A 14,107-nucleotide genomic window follows, 5' to 3' on the forward strand; every position below is an offset into this window, starting at 1 on the left:
CATCTGAAATGAGCATAACAGCAGAACATATCTCACAGCTGTGTTGTGAAGATTAAATTAGACTCTGTAAAGCCCCTTGGGCACAGTAAGTACTCACATATGGGGTGATTATTATTACTGTTTATTATCCTCTCATTTTATTCCTTAAGCTTTCCTCTTAGCTCCCTAAGTAAATGATTAATTTCTTGAAGTCAAGGACTGCCTTAAACTTCTTTTCAGCTCATGGGTGCTGAATAAATCCTTGTTTGATGGATTGTGTTAGAAAATTCTTTTCATATAAATAACTTTATTCTTACCCAACTCAGATCTACTTTAAATGAAATCGCTTTCTAGGCCGGGCGCAGTGGCTCACGCCTGTAATCCCAGCACTTTGGGAGGCCGAGGCGGGAGGATCACGAGGTCAGAAGATCGAGACCACCCTGGCTAACACGGTGAAACCCCGTCTCTACTAAAAATACAAAAAATTAGCCGGGTGTGCTGGCGGGCGCCAGTAGTCCCAGCTGCTCGGGAGGCTGTGGCAGGAGAATGGCGTGAACCCAGGAGGCGGAGCTTGCAGTGAGCCGAGATTGCGCCTCTGCACTCCAGTCTGGGTGACAGAGCGAGACTCCGTCCCCCCTCCCAAAAAAAAAAAAAACAAACAAAAAACAAAAACAAATGAAATCGCTTTCTTCAAAATAAAAGAAAAACAAGTAAAATCCTGATATCACATGAGTGTTTTGAAGACAAAATATTCTGCCTTGAGTCTGTGCTAACACCATGTGCTGTCTGGTGAAATGTTAGGCCAGAGGAAATCCCAGCCTGATGATTAAGAGCTCACTTTTGGGGCCAGGCGTGGTGGCTCACACCTGTAATCCCAGCACTTTGGGAGGCCGAGGCAGGTGGATCACGAGGTCAGGAGATCGAGACCATCCTGGCTAACAGGGTGAAACCCCGTTTCTACTAAAAATACAATAAATTAGCCGGGTGTGGTGGCAGGCGCCTGTAGTCCCAGCTACTCGGGAGGCTGAGGCAGGAGAATGGTGTGAACCCGGGAGGCGGAGCTTGCAGTGAGCTGAGATCCTACCACTGCACTCCAGCCTGGGTGACAGAGCGAGACTCCATTTCAAAGAAAAAAAAAAAGCTCCATTTTGAATCCAGTCAGGTTTGAATTAGGGTGACTAACCGTCTGATTTGCTTGGAACTCAGGGGTTTCCTGGGAGGAGAAACAGTCTTGACCATGTGACAGTTGATCATTCTAGTTTGAATATGGGTTCTGCTACTTAATGGCTTTGGGGTGTGGCCTTGGATAAGATTCTTAGCCTTATTGAACTTAGTTTCCTCTTCCATTAAAGGGGGAAAATAACTACTTCACCAGGCTGTCGAAAGGACCAAGTGTCCCCGCTGCGGTGGTTCACACCAGTAATCCCGGCACGTTGGGAGGCTGAGGCAGGAGGATTACTTGAGTCCAGGAGCCAGAGACTAGCCTGGGCAACATAGTGAGACCCCATCTCTACCAAAAGAAAAAAAAAAAGATGTTTCTTAATTAAATAAAATTAGCCAGCGCAGTGGCACATCCCTGTAGTCCCAGCTGCTCAGGAGGCAGCACCAGAAGGATGGCTTGAGCCCAGGAGTTCAAGGCTGCAGTGAGCTATGATCACAGCATTGCACTTTAGCCTGGGCCACAGAGTGAGACCCTGTCAAAAAAAAAAAAAAAAAAAAGGACAGGGAGTGGCAAGCATGGTGGCTCACACCTGTAATCCCATTACCTTGGGAAGTTGAGGCAGGAGGATCACTTGGGGCCAGGAGTTCAAGACCAGCCTGGGCAACATAGTGAGACCTCATCTCTCCAAAATTAAATTAGCCAGGCATGGTGGTGCACACCTGTAGTCCCAGCTACTTGGGAGGCAGAGGCAGGAGAACCACTTGAGCCCAGGAGTTTGAGGCTGCAGAAAGTCATGATTGTGCCACTGCCTTCCAGCCTGGGTAACAGAGTGAGACCGTCTCAAAAAAAAAAAAAAAAAAAAAAGAAAAAAGAATTCAAAGAATATGCCTATGCCTATTCCACTTATACCCAACAAAAATGAGCTGACACCAAAAGACACATGCGAAACCAATAGCAACTTCATTCATGCAAGTAAAAAACTGGGGGAACAAAGGCCATCAGCAGGAGAATGGATAGATTGTATATTCTATGTGGAATGCCAATTGGCAATAAAGAATGAACAAACTACCATGCTGCTTCACACAGTAACATGAATGAATCTCCCAAACACGAATGAAGGGCACATACCGTGTGACTCCATCTGTATGAAATTCTATGACAGATAGAACTAATCTAGGTGATAGAAGTCTAAATAGTAGTTACCTTGGAGGTATTAACTGGAAAGGGGTCCAGGAGCCTTCTGGGGTTTTGGAAATTCTCTCCTGATCTGAGTGGTGGTGAACACAGGAGGGTATGTGTATAAACATTCATCGAGCTGTGCAGTTAATAGCTGTGCACTTTCTGTAAGCTGTGCCTGAAAAGAAGTTAAGGTTCTCTGAGCCTCTAAAGGGAAGCGCTGATGAAAGCTGTTGGTTTTTATGTTTCAAACCACGCCATGAAAGCTATTTGGGGCAATAGCATAGGGGAATCTAGAGGATCCCAGACTCACCCTGGGTTCAAAGCTATGAAGTCAGAAAGAAGGACAGAAGATGGTCAACATGTCCCTTTGGCAGCTGCCACTCATGCTCCACCAGCGACTGAGCATAAGGACTGGAGGGCCCTGTCCTGTGCCCTCACTCTCCGTGACCTCAGTGCAGGGGAGGGCTGTCAGCCAAACTCCAAGCCCCTTGCTGCACCCTTGGGCTCTCCTTCGAGGGAGCACCATTGTCTATCCACCCTTTACTGAGAAATCAGTCCCCAGACTGCGGGCTCCTCAGGAGCGAGGACCAGATGTGTGTTTCTGTTTCTCCAGAGCCTGACCTATCGTAGAGGCTCATTGCACAGTTGCCAAGTGGATGCCTCCAGTGACCTAACTCATCACTTAAATTCTTCCCAGGTGGAACTGGCCACTGATCTCAAAGCCAAAGATACGTTTTTTCACTCATGGATCATTCAGGTGCTCCTTCCTAAAATAACTGGGATTCCAAGAGGGCTACCAGCATCTCTGACATGCTTCCTATCAGTGCAATTCTGATTCTGTTAGAAATGATCTTCAGGCTGGGCATGGTGGCTCACGCCTGTAATCCCAGCACTTTGGGAGACTGAGGTGGGTGGATTACCTGCGGTCGGGAGTTCGAGACCAACCTGACCAACATGAAGAAACCCTATCTCTACTAAAAATTCAAAATTAGCCAGACATGGTGGCGTGCGCCTGTAATCCCAGCTACTCAGGAGGCTGAGGCAGGCGAATCACTTGAATCCAGGAGGCGGAGGTTGCACTGAGCTGAGATCGCACCATTGCACTCTGGCCTGGGCAACAAGAGCAAAACACTGTCTGAAAAAGAGAGAGAGAGGGAGAGGGAGAGAGAGAAGGGGAGAAGAGAAGAGAAAGAAAGAGAGAGAGAGAGAGAAAGAAAGAAAGAGAGAAAGAAAGAAAGAAAAAGAAAGAAGAGAGAGGAAGGAAGGAAGGAAGGAAAAGAGAGAAAAAAAAAGAAAGAAAGAAAGAAAGAAAGAAAGAAGAAGAAAGAAAGAAAGAAAAGAAAGAAGGAAAAGAAAGAAAAGAAAGGAAAGAAAAGAAAAGAAAAGAAAAAGAAAGAAAGAAAAGAGGTGACATCCCGGGAAGTGCACCCCCAGCCACCCGGGACTCGGGTGATCGCTGCAGCTCGCTCGTGCCCCGGAAACTGCCCCTTTTCAGGGGTCATGATGGGCAGCAAGATGGCGTCTGCCACTAGGGTCGTTCAGGTAGTCAAACCACACACTCCATTAATAAGGTTTCCTGACAGAAGAGACAATCCTAAACCCAATGTATCAGAAGCTTTGAGATCAGCAGGGCTACCACCTCACTCTTCTGTAATTTCACAACATTCTGAGGGAAGTAAATCACCAAATTTGCTGATGTATCAGGGTCCACCAGATACTGCAGAAATAATAAAAACATTACCTCAGAAATACAGAAGAAAACTTGTATCTCAAGAAGAAATTGAATTTATCCAACGTGGAGGTGCTGAATAACCATGGTGACTGCTGTTTGTCATCAGAAATAGAATTGTTTACAATAAAGGATTTCCAAAATGACAGATGAGAAACTGTATATTAAACATCTTTAATAAATACTATGAAAAAATGAAATATAGAAAATTTAGATGGACACTTGTATTTCCTAATTTATGTATCTTGGTCAGCTTCTCCACAAGATTACCTAATTGTTTATACATTCTATACTTATTAAAGTATACATTTAAAAGAAAGAAAGAAAGAAAGAAAGAAAGAGGGAGAGAGAGGGAGGGAGGGAGGGAGGAAAGAAAGAAAGAAAGAGAAAGAAAGAAGGAGAAAGGAAGGAAGGAAGAAAGGGAAGGAAGGAAGGAAGGAAGGAAGGAAGGAAGGAAGGAAGGAAGGAATCTTCAGTTCTTTCTATAGCAAAGAGCCTGTGTTTACACTGCAGGAAACTCTGGAGTTATCAGTGGTGCTAGTGACAGTTACTGGGTTTGGTATTCCCTTAGATGGAGGCCAGGGTCAGCTGAATTGTTTGGTCCCTTGAAGAAATTTCTTTTTTTTTTTTGAGACAGAGTCTCGCTTAGTCGCCCAGGCTGGAGTGCAGTGGCGCGATCTCGGCTCACTGCAAGCTCCGCCTCCCGGGTTCACGCCATTCTCCTGCCTCAGCCTCCCGAGTAGCTGGGACTAAAGGCGCCCGCCGCCTCGCCCGGCTAATTTTTTGCATTTTTAGTAGAGACGGGGTTTCACCATGTTAGCCAGGATGGTCTCGACCTCCTGACCTCGTGATCCGCCCGCCTCGGCCTCCCAAAGTGCTGGGATTACAGGCGTGAGCCACCGCGCCCGGCCGCCTTGAAGAAATTTCTGTGCTATCCCAATTGGTAGCCACTAGCCACATGTAGCTATTAAATCTAAATTAAAAGTAAATAAAATTTAAAATTCTGTTTCTGTCCAGGTGCAATGGCTCACTCCTATAATCCCAGCACTCTGGGAAGCTGAGACAGGTGGATCATTTGAGGTCAGGAGTTTGAGACCAGCCTGGCCAACATAGTGAAACCCTGTCTACTGAAAATTTAAAAAAATAAAAATAGACGGGCATCGTGGTGCACACCTGTAATCCCAGCTACTCGGGAGGCTGAGGCATGAGAATCACCTAACCCAGGAGGCAGAATTTGCAGTGAGCCGAGATGGCGCTACTGTACTCCAGCCTGGGGACAGAGTGAAAAAAATAAAATAAAATAAGTTTCTTAGTTACGCTAGGCACATTTTAAGTGCTCAGTAGCCACTTATGGCTACTGACTACCACTGTATTGGACAGTGTAGAACTGCATACATTTCCATCATCATAGAAAGTTCCAGTGGACAATGATGGATTCCAGATGACCCTCTTGGAGCCTGTAGGGGAGGGGAGGAAGGAAATAGGTGGGTAGGACTGGGCCTCCACCCCCAGTTCAACCAGAGGCACTTTGCCTATAAATTCAGATTTCAAGTTAGATTTCATTTGGAAAAAAAAAAAAAAAAAACTTGTATGACTTTTTAAATACTTTTTGAAAAGGTAGTAAATACAAACTATATTTAAAACGAACAGATTATGAAAAAAGACATCTACTTGCCATCCCATAACCTTCAGACCACTAGTTAGCAGCTTGTGGAAACTACACCTGTTCTGCAGCTTGCTTTTTTTTTTTTTCTATTTATCTTGGATCTTGTTCATATTGGTACCTAGAGATGTAACAGCTACATACTATTCCACTGTGTGGATGTGCCTTCGGTTACCTAGCCAGGTCCTGTGATGGACATTCAGGTCATTTCCTGTCTTCTGCTACTACAAACTATGTTGTGATGAGCAAATATCCTTGAGTTTAGGCATCTGTGGATGTATCACTATTAGGGGAATTGCTGGATCAAAGACCGTGTGCATTTTAAACTTTAACATCTATTGCTGAATTGCATGCCCCGTGCCCAAAAGAGATGGTAACAACAAGAAGGTCTTTTCCCCACACCTTCCACCAGGCTACTGTGATCAGGCCTGCAGGTGTCCTGCAGGGTAACGGTGGCTTATCTTGGGAGGGGGTTGCCATTGCCTCCCCACAGCCCTGGCGCCCATTCTACCCACTCACTTTCTCTTCATGTCACTCCTTCCTGCCACCAAGAATAGTTAACTTTTCATTTAAAACAATTTTAATGGACTAGTTAACATTTGACTGGGCACTCATCAGACCCTTGGGTACGAATCCTACTCAGCCTGACCCTGCTCATTCAATTCACAGATTTGTCCTTTACCTCAGTGTTTCATGGACTCTTCACAACAACCTCCTGTGGCAGGTACCATTATTATTCCCATTCTACAGAGGAGAAGCCTGAGGTTTAGCAATTAACTCACTGGTTCACAGTCACCCAGCTGGTTAGTAGCAGAGTTAGGATCCAGTCCCAGGTCTGTCACCCCACAGCCTATGCTTAGTTTCAACAGGCTGCCCCACTCACCCGCTTCCCGTCACCCCTCCTCCTTTCATGGACACCAGCTCTCCCTCCTGCCCTCGGGCCCTGTTAAATACCCCACCTCTCTTAGGTGTCTTTGCTGAAGTGCCCACAAGCCTTCACTCCCTGCCCACTCTCTCCCTCTTAAGGTCAGGGCATACACCTCCATCCGGACCCTTCCTCCCTCACTGCCTTGGCTTCCTCTACTCTTGGCCTTGGGACTGCCCCACCTGAACTCTTGGGTCGGCCCAGCCCTCCCCCAGGTGATCGCCTCAGCCTACAGGGGCTGAGAGCTGGGGAGGGCGAAGCAACGGCTTCCATCACCTGACCCTACTCAGCCAATTCACGAAGACAAGATGTCAAGTTAATGAGCCTGTGGGCCTCTAATTAGCTGTCAATTACCTCAAATTAATCACCTCCTCGCCTAATTAAGCATTATCGGCAGGTGGGCACAAAGCAGACCATTGTGTGAGAGCCATGAGAAAAGCTGGGCTGGCAAACTTGGTTAGGATCAGCTCTGTGCACTGCACCCGCCTCCCCACCGCGCTCAGCCATGGGCCCAGCTGAGAGGCCCTGGGGCCCGTTGCCCACCACTGTCCCCAGACACTGGGGTACTTGGGGACCTCCTGGGAAGCTGAGTGGACTGGGAGGGAGGTGCAGAGCCTAGAGGCAGGTGAGACAGCTTTGGGGCAGTGGGGTGGTAGGAACTGGAGGCCATGGAGAAGGGCGGGGCTTCAAGGCATGGAGACCAGCTCCTGGCACTTACTGAGAGCCGAGATGGGAGCTGGGCAGAGGGGATGCCAGGTCGTGGCTGGGCATCCAGGCCTGGGCGGGCAGGCAGAGCTGGCTTCCGATGCTGGCCTGGCCACTTGTGAGTTCTGTGACCCCAGGAAGAGACTTAATGTTTTTGAGTCACACTTTCCATCCCTGGAAAGAAAATTTTTTTGTTCTAAACACTGTCCTGGGTCTTTGTGAGGGTTCAGTGGGATCATGCTTGTGGAGCGCCCGCCACATGGTAAATATTCAATGTCTTTAGTAGTGATGACAGTGGACATGGGTGGTTTAAGACCCACGGCCACCTCACATAACAACTGCCGAAGCTGTATTGTATCCCCAAATTCTGAGCCCCCAGATCTCAAGCATGTAGTGCACCCCTGAAAAATGTGAATGGACTGGCCAGGCGTGATGGCTCACGGCTGTAATCCCAGCACTTTGGGAGGCCGAGGCGAGAGGATCACCTGAGATCAGGAGCTCAAGACCAGCCTGGCCAACATGGAGAAACCCCGTTTCTACCAAAAATACAAAAATTAGTCTGGTGTGGTGGTGGGCGCCTGTAATCCCAGCTATGCAGGAGGCTAAGGCAAGAGAATTGCTTGAACCTGGGAGGCAGAGGTTGCAGTGAGCTGAGATCACGCCACTGCACTCCAGCCTGGGCAACAGAGTGAGACTGTCTCAAAAAAAAAAAAAGGAAAGAAAAAAGAAAAATGTGAATGGGCTGCTAGCACGCACGGTTGCTGGATGCTGGGCTATCTGGCTACCACTTCCTCTCCACTCCCTCCCCATCACCCAGTGCCTTCCAGGGATCACAGCTCCACTCACAAAGGGCCCTTGGTGCCATATGGAGCTCACCAGATGAGAAGACCACAGTTCTCTAGAGACCAGGAAGAAGACAGCCCCCTTGGGTCTTGGGGCTGCAGGGCCTAAATCAAGGGGGGGTCTCCAGGCAGCCCCTGGGCACGGAGTTCATGCCCCAACCATGGTCCTGGGAGGCTGAACAGAGTTCCCCCTCTCCTCAGCACAGGGCAGGGTGAGGCCGGTGGCCACCTGGGCAGCTCTGCGCTCCCACTGACTGTCAAATGCCACCACTCCCATGCCAGGTCTGTCCACTTAACCCACCCTAACCACCCCTTGTAATCTGTACCCGCTACTTCAGCCCTGGCACAAGAAGACCTTTCCCTGTCTCCTGTGGCAACAGAGACCCTCAGCCTCTCTGCCGTGAAAGCTTGGAAACATCTTCCCCTCCCGGGTCTCGGTCATTTAGCAAACATTGTACCTTACTAATGAAGCTCAGCATAAAGGGCTGATGGTCGGGTGAACACAAATCATTAATGCATGCTCTGGAGAGACCAATAACAAAAGGGGGCTAGCACTTATTAAGTGCCTACTGTGTGCTGACAGGAGTGGTAAGAGATTCAGTGAATGTATTACAGCTGTATATACTGTTATGTTTAATGAATTATTTATTTATCAAAATAGGTAATACATGTACACACCATTTTTTAAACTAAAGGGTGTAGAGGAATCCATAGGCTTCCCTCACTCCCCTGCCCTCCAGCCATCTGATTCCCTTTCCCACAACCAACCAGTAACCAGTTTTTCATATACTTTTCCAGAAATTAAAAAATATTTATATGTATATACATATTTCATTTTCACAAGTAGAAATAAAACATACTGTCCATCTTCCTTTTTTAAAAATAATACTGTCGGCTGGGTGCGGTGGCTCATGTCTGTAATCCCAGCAATTTGGGAGGCCAAGGCAGGCAGATCACCTGAGGTCAGGAGTTCGAGACCAGCCTGACCAACATGGAGAAATCCCATCTCTACTAAAAATACAAAATTAGCCTGGCGTGGTCGCGCATGCCTGTAATCCCAGCTACTCGGGAAGCTAAGGCAGGAGAATAGCTTGAACCCAGGAGGCGGAGGTTGCAGTGAGACGAGATCGCACCATTGCACTCCAGCCTGGGCAACAAAAGTGAAACTCTGTCTAAAAAATAAATAAATAAATAAATACTGTCTTGGAGATTGAATGTGGAATAGCAGCACAGTATTCCACTGCATAAACGTGAACTTTTTTCTTCTTTTTAAAATTACGTGAAAGTTGGTCAGGTGCAGTGGCTCACACCTAGGAGCGTCTGTCCGTTAGCTTGTATGTCTGTCCAAATGGAAGTGCCTCCCTGGGCTGGGTGCGGTGGCTCATGCCTGTAATCCCAGTACTTTGGGAGGCCAAGGCAGGAGGATCACTTGAGCCCAGAAGGTCGAGGCTGCAGTGAGCCTTGGAGGCATTGCCATACTCCAGCCTGGGCAACAAAGCAAGACCCTGTCTCTAAAAAACGGGGTGATGGGACTCTTCCGAGTGAAAAGGTGGAACTACTGACAATCCCCCCTGTCAGTTCATCATGAGGAAACAGGCTAGAAAAGGGATTGACTTGTCCATAGTCTGGAGCTGCCTTGTCAGATTCTTCCAGGTACCACTTGAGCACGTGGACGGGCTGGCATTAGCCGTGCACACTGGGCAAATGCTCCACCGCCCTCCCTGCTCTGCTGGGCTTGGGATGAGTATGCAGTGGGTGACACGTCCCTGATGTGTTGTGCCTTCAAGGAGGCCCTTTATTTATTCATTTATTTATTTATGTGTAGCTGAGTCTCACTCTGTCACCCAGGCTGGAGTGCAGTGGTGCTACCTCAGCTCATTGCAACCTCCGCCTCCCAGATTCAAGCAATTCTCCTGCCTCAGCCTCTCGAGTAGCTGGGATTACAGGCATGCGCCATCATGCCTGGCTAACTTTTGTATTTTAGTAGAGACGGGGTTTCACCACGTTGGCCAGGCTGGTCTCGAACTCCTGACCTCAAGTGATCTGCCTGCCTTGGCCTCCCAAAGTGCTGGGATTACAGGCGTGAGCCACCGCACCTGGCCCAGGGAGGCACTTCCATTCGGACAGATGTACAAGCTAACGGACAGACGCTCCTAGGATGGGTGCTGTGTATTGCTTAGGAAGGGGAGCCTTTGAGGACCCTTGAAATCCCTCCCCTCTGAAGCCTTAGAGGAAGGCGGACTGGCCCAGATTCCGGGACCCGCATCGCCACTTGCCTCTCTGGTCTCCTCCCACCCCAAGGGAGGTCGCGCGGCCACCGCTAGAGGGAGCCGAGAGCGGCCCCGCTTGCGGCTTCTCTCAGGCGCTGCCTTTCACCCGCCTCGCAGGGGCTGCGAGGCTCCGACAAGACTGGTCCCCTCTTGTCATTAGGCCCTAGGCCCGCAGCCCTCCGCGGCCCCGACCTCTAGGAGGTGCCCAGCACCAACAGGCCGACGCTATGCCGCCTACCCAGCCCTCCGCTGTGAAAACCCTAACGCAGATCGGCTACTGCCCCCATTTTACTAATTAGGACACAGAGAGGCTGACAGATGTGCCTTGGGTCACACAGCTAATGCGTGGCAGAGCCAGAAACCCAGGGGGCCTGGCTCCGGACCCCCATGCCTCAGAGGATCTCAAGCACCTTCCTGTAGCCTTCTGTTCAAGGGGAAACTGAGGCACAGTGCAAGTCTAGAGCGTACTGTGTGGGTGGCCCAGTCTGTCAAGGACCAACTGGAGGCTAAAGCTAGGCGGCCAGCCCCTAGGCAGATGATCACAGCAGAAAAGCCTGTGGGAAGAAGAGGTGCCAGCCTGCCCCAAGGTGGGGGTGCAGGGGGCTGTTGGTGCCTCCCAGGATGGGTGACAGCTGCAGCCTTGGGTGGGAGGCCAGAGGCCCCACACGATAATAACTTTCACTCACTGCCCAAGAGCTAATCCCATTACTTTGCATGGACCCTCTGGGACCACCTCCCTAACCCTCCTTAATCCCCTGTCTCCCTCTGGGAATGGTCCAAGGGCCTCCCTGCCAGCCCATGCCAGCCCCAGGCACAGGCAGACCTTGCCCCTCAAGCTCAGACAACCTGTGCCCATGAATGCCCATCTGTGCCTGATTCTTGGGGCCCCAAAGGGACAGCCAAGAATGGTGGAGGTCCCACCTCTCTCACCCACCTTCTCTGCCATCCCTGACCTGCCTGCCAGTCCCCAAGGCACCTTCCCAAGATAGCCTCCGGCTGGGATCCAGGTTTTCTGAGCCTCGTGTTCCTTTCTAAGCAGGCTTCTGGGGCTTGTTATCGTTTTTGTTGAAGGAATTGGCAGGAGAGAACTTGGATCCACAGTATACTCATCTGTAAAATGGACACAATCGCCCCCACGTTCTATAATCGTTCTGAGGATACAAGGAGACGCTATGAGACGCTATGAGGACACAATGAGACACAAACCTCCGGAGTGTTATTATCAGTGGTAGAGCTGTCTTCAGATATGCAAAGGATGTGGATTTCTTTAGTGTGTTACCAGAGGGAAGCTCCATGGCCAGAAGGCAGATGTTAGAGAGGAAGATTTTAAAAGATACACACCGTCCTATAATGGTGATAAGAGCTACCATGTACTTGTCTTGGTCTCTTCCTAAGGTGCCAGGCACTTAAGCTTCACAGCACCCTATGAGGTAGGTACTGTCATTACCTGCGTTTTGCAGATGTGGGAACTAAGGTTAGGAAACGCCACACAGTGGTGGAGTTGGAATCAAAAACAGCTCTGACTCCAGAATTTTCTGGGGCATTCTGCCTCTCAGGATCTGCTTCTAAAAGGGGGAGCTGATGTCTGAGAGATACCCCCACCCCCAAAGTAGTGAGCTCCCCATTTGCCAGAAGTGTTCAAGGTGATGCTGAGGGGCCACACCAGGAACCACCAGTCAGGAACCCTGAGGTCCCGTGGCAGCCCCCAATCCTCCCAGCATTCCCAGGCGCCCGTTTCCAGGAGGAGCCAGGCCACTGCCCCCTCCGCAGCCTGGACACTGGGGGGGCTCCCTTTGGCGCCCTGGGCCTCCCTCTCCCCCACCTTCTGCTGCTCCTCATTTACATAAATTATCTCTCTCCAATTATCCATCCAGCTGTCCCAACGGTGATCTGTGAATGAATTAAAAATGGAATATAATTTAATAATGGCTGATTAGAAGGAGATTAGTTGTTATATAAAAATGAAAAGCCAAGAGCCAGCTAGTTGCCCTTAATCTGAGCCAATACCATCGTTATTCCGGAAAGGCCACCCTGGCCACCATCAGGCAAGGCAGGCAGACACGGGGACAAAGATTGGGGGAGAGCCAGGTGGGGCCAGACCACCCCAGAGAGAAGATAGAGCACTGGGAGCTTGGAATTTGCAGCACCTCTGAGCTGTGGGGCGTGGACATCTCCTGTGGCTTCCTTCAAAACAGGTTTGGGTGGCTTCTGGGGTCCCTTGTTGCTCTAAATTCTAGGCACCCTCAGATCAAACCACTGGACTTTCCCAAGGCAGCTACTGACTTACACCAGACCCTGCTAGGCATAGAATCTGGGGTTCAGGCGTCTCGTTCCTGTTCAGGCCCCGCCTCTAAGAACACATAGCAGTTGGGAACACAGACCTCCCCGGAGGGGGTCTGCCTGTCTAGGATAGGTGGTCAGAGAGGGTCTCAAGCTTGGTTGACCCAGAAGGTCCATGGAGGATGGACTGGCTGAGACGAAGAAGGGTGAGTGTGCCCAGTGGGACCTCTGGGCCATCTGAACCTCAGGTTAATGACTAGATCTAGTGAAGGGGACTAGTGCCCCTCCTCCAGGAAGCCTGCCCTGATCTCCTGGGCTTTGGGGTGTCCCCAGTGTTTCTATAATGCCCTGTGTTTTCTCCATCAGTGCACTGAGCACTGCCTCTGGGGTGTTCATGCCCCCTGTTTGTGAGCTCCATGGCTGTTTCATCTCTGTATCACCAGTGTTGGGCACACAGTGGTTGTTCTACCACATCATTGAACAAATAAAGACATCACCTCCAAAAAGCCTCTGTGATTGCCGTAGTGTAGGTTACGCGCTCCTTTCTTTGCTCCCAAACACACTGTGATTATGCCTTTAAAAATAAGGCAAGTCATTGCTGTGGAGAATACAGAGAAAGACAAAATTTTAGGTAAAGACGGATAGATGGAGATAGAGCAAAGTGGTTAAGAGGACCAGTTTGGAGTCAGACTGCCTGGGTATGCATCCCAGGTCCACCTCTTATTGCTGTATGACCTGGGTGGGGCATGTTACTAATCTCTCTGTGCCTCAGTTTCCTCATCTATACAATGGGTGTATATAGTACCTACTCCATAGGATTTTGTGAGAATTAAGTGGAAGCACTTGTGGTTCTTATAATGCTTGTCACACTGTTTAGTACTTGACCACTGACTGGTCTGTTTCCTCCCCAGGCATGGGCTCTCATCTCTGTTGATGGTGCTGGCTGGACAGTGGGCCTGCACAAAGCCATCCCAACAGCCCTAGCTGCTGCTCTCACACTGCAGGGCCCACAGGGACACAACACTGTGGCAGGACCAGAATGTTTCACTGACCTCGGGCCTTCCCGAAGACACTCGCAGCTCATGGACTGTGACATGCCCATGGAGAGGGGTCTGGGCCCCGAGGCTCGGGTCTGGGCAGCAAGGCCTGTGTGACTGACATAAGAGGATGTCTGCTAGGCCTGAGCTTGCACAAAAGGAATGAAAGGCCTGGGTGGCCAGAGGCGATGGGCATCCAGACCAGGAAGGGAAGGCTGAAGAGCTCTCTGCAGCAGCTGACTCAGGCCTCTGGGGCCACCATGGAGCAGACAGCAAAGGAAATATTGTCCACAGTACCAGAGGCTGGGAATGAATGGAGTGGACACCGGAGGAGGC

At 49.8% G+C, this 14,107-nt stretch overlaps 1 pseudogene; it reads left to right on the plus strand.

Annotated features, from left to right (window-relative positions):
• Positions 1-3,820: 3,820 nt before the first annotated feature.
• LOC112628310 lies at positions 3,821-4,132 on the plus strand (annotated as a pseudogene).
• Positions 4,133-14,107: the final 9,975 nt, after the last annotated feature.

The sequence above is a fragment of the Theropithecus gelada genome, chromosome 7b, assembly GCF_003255815.1.
Source record: "Theropithecus gelada isolate Dixy chromosome 7b, Tgel_1.0, whole genome shotgun sequence".
Classification (NCBI taxonomy): Eukaryota; Metazoa; Chordata; class Mammalia; order Primates; family Cercopithecidae; genus Theropithecus; species Theropithecus gelada.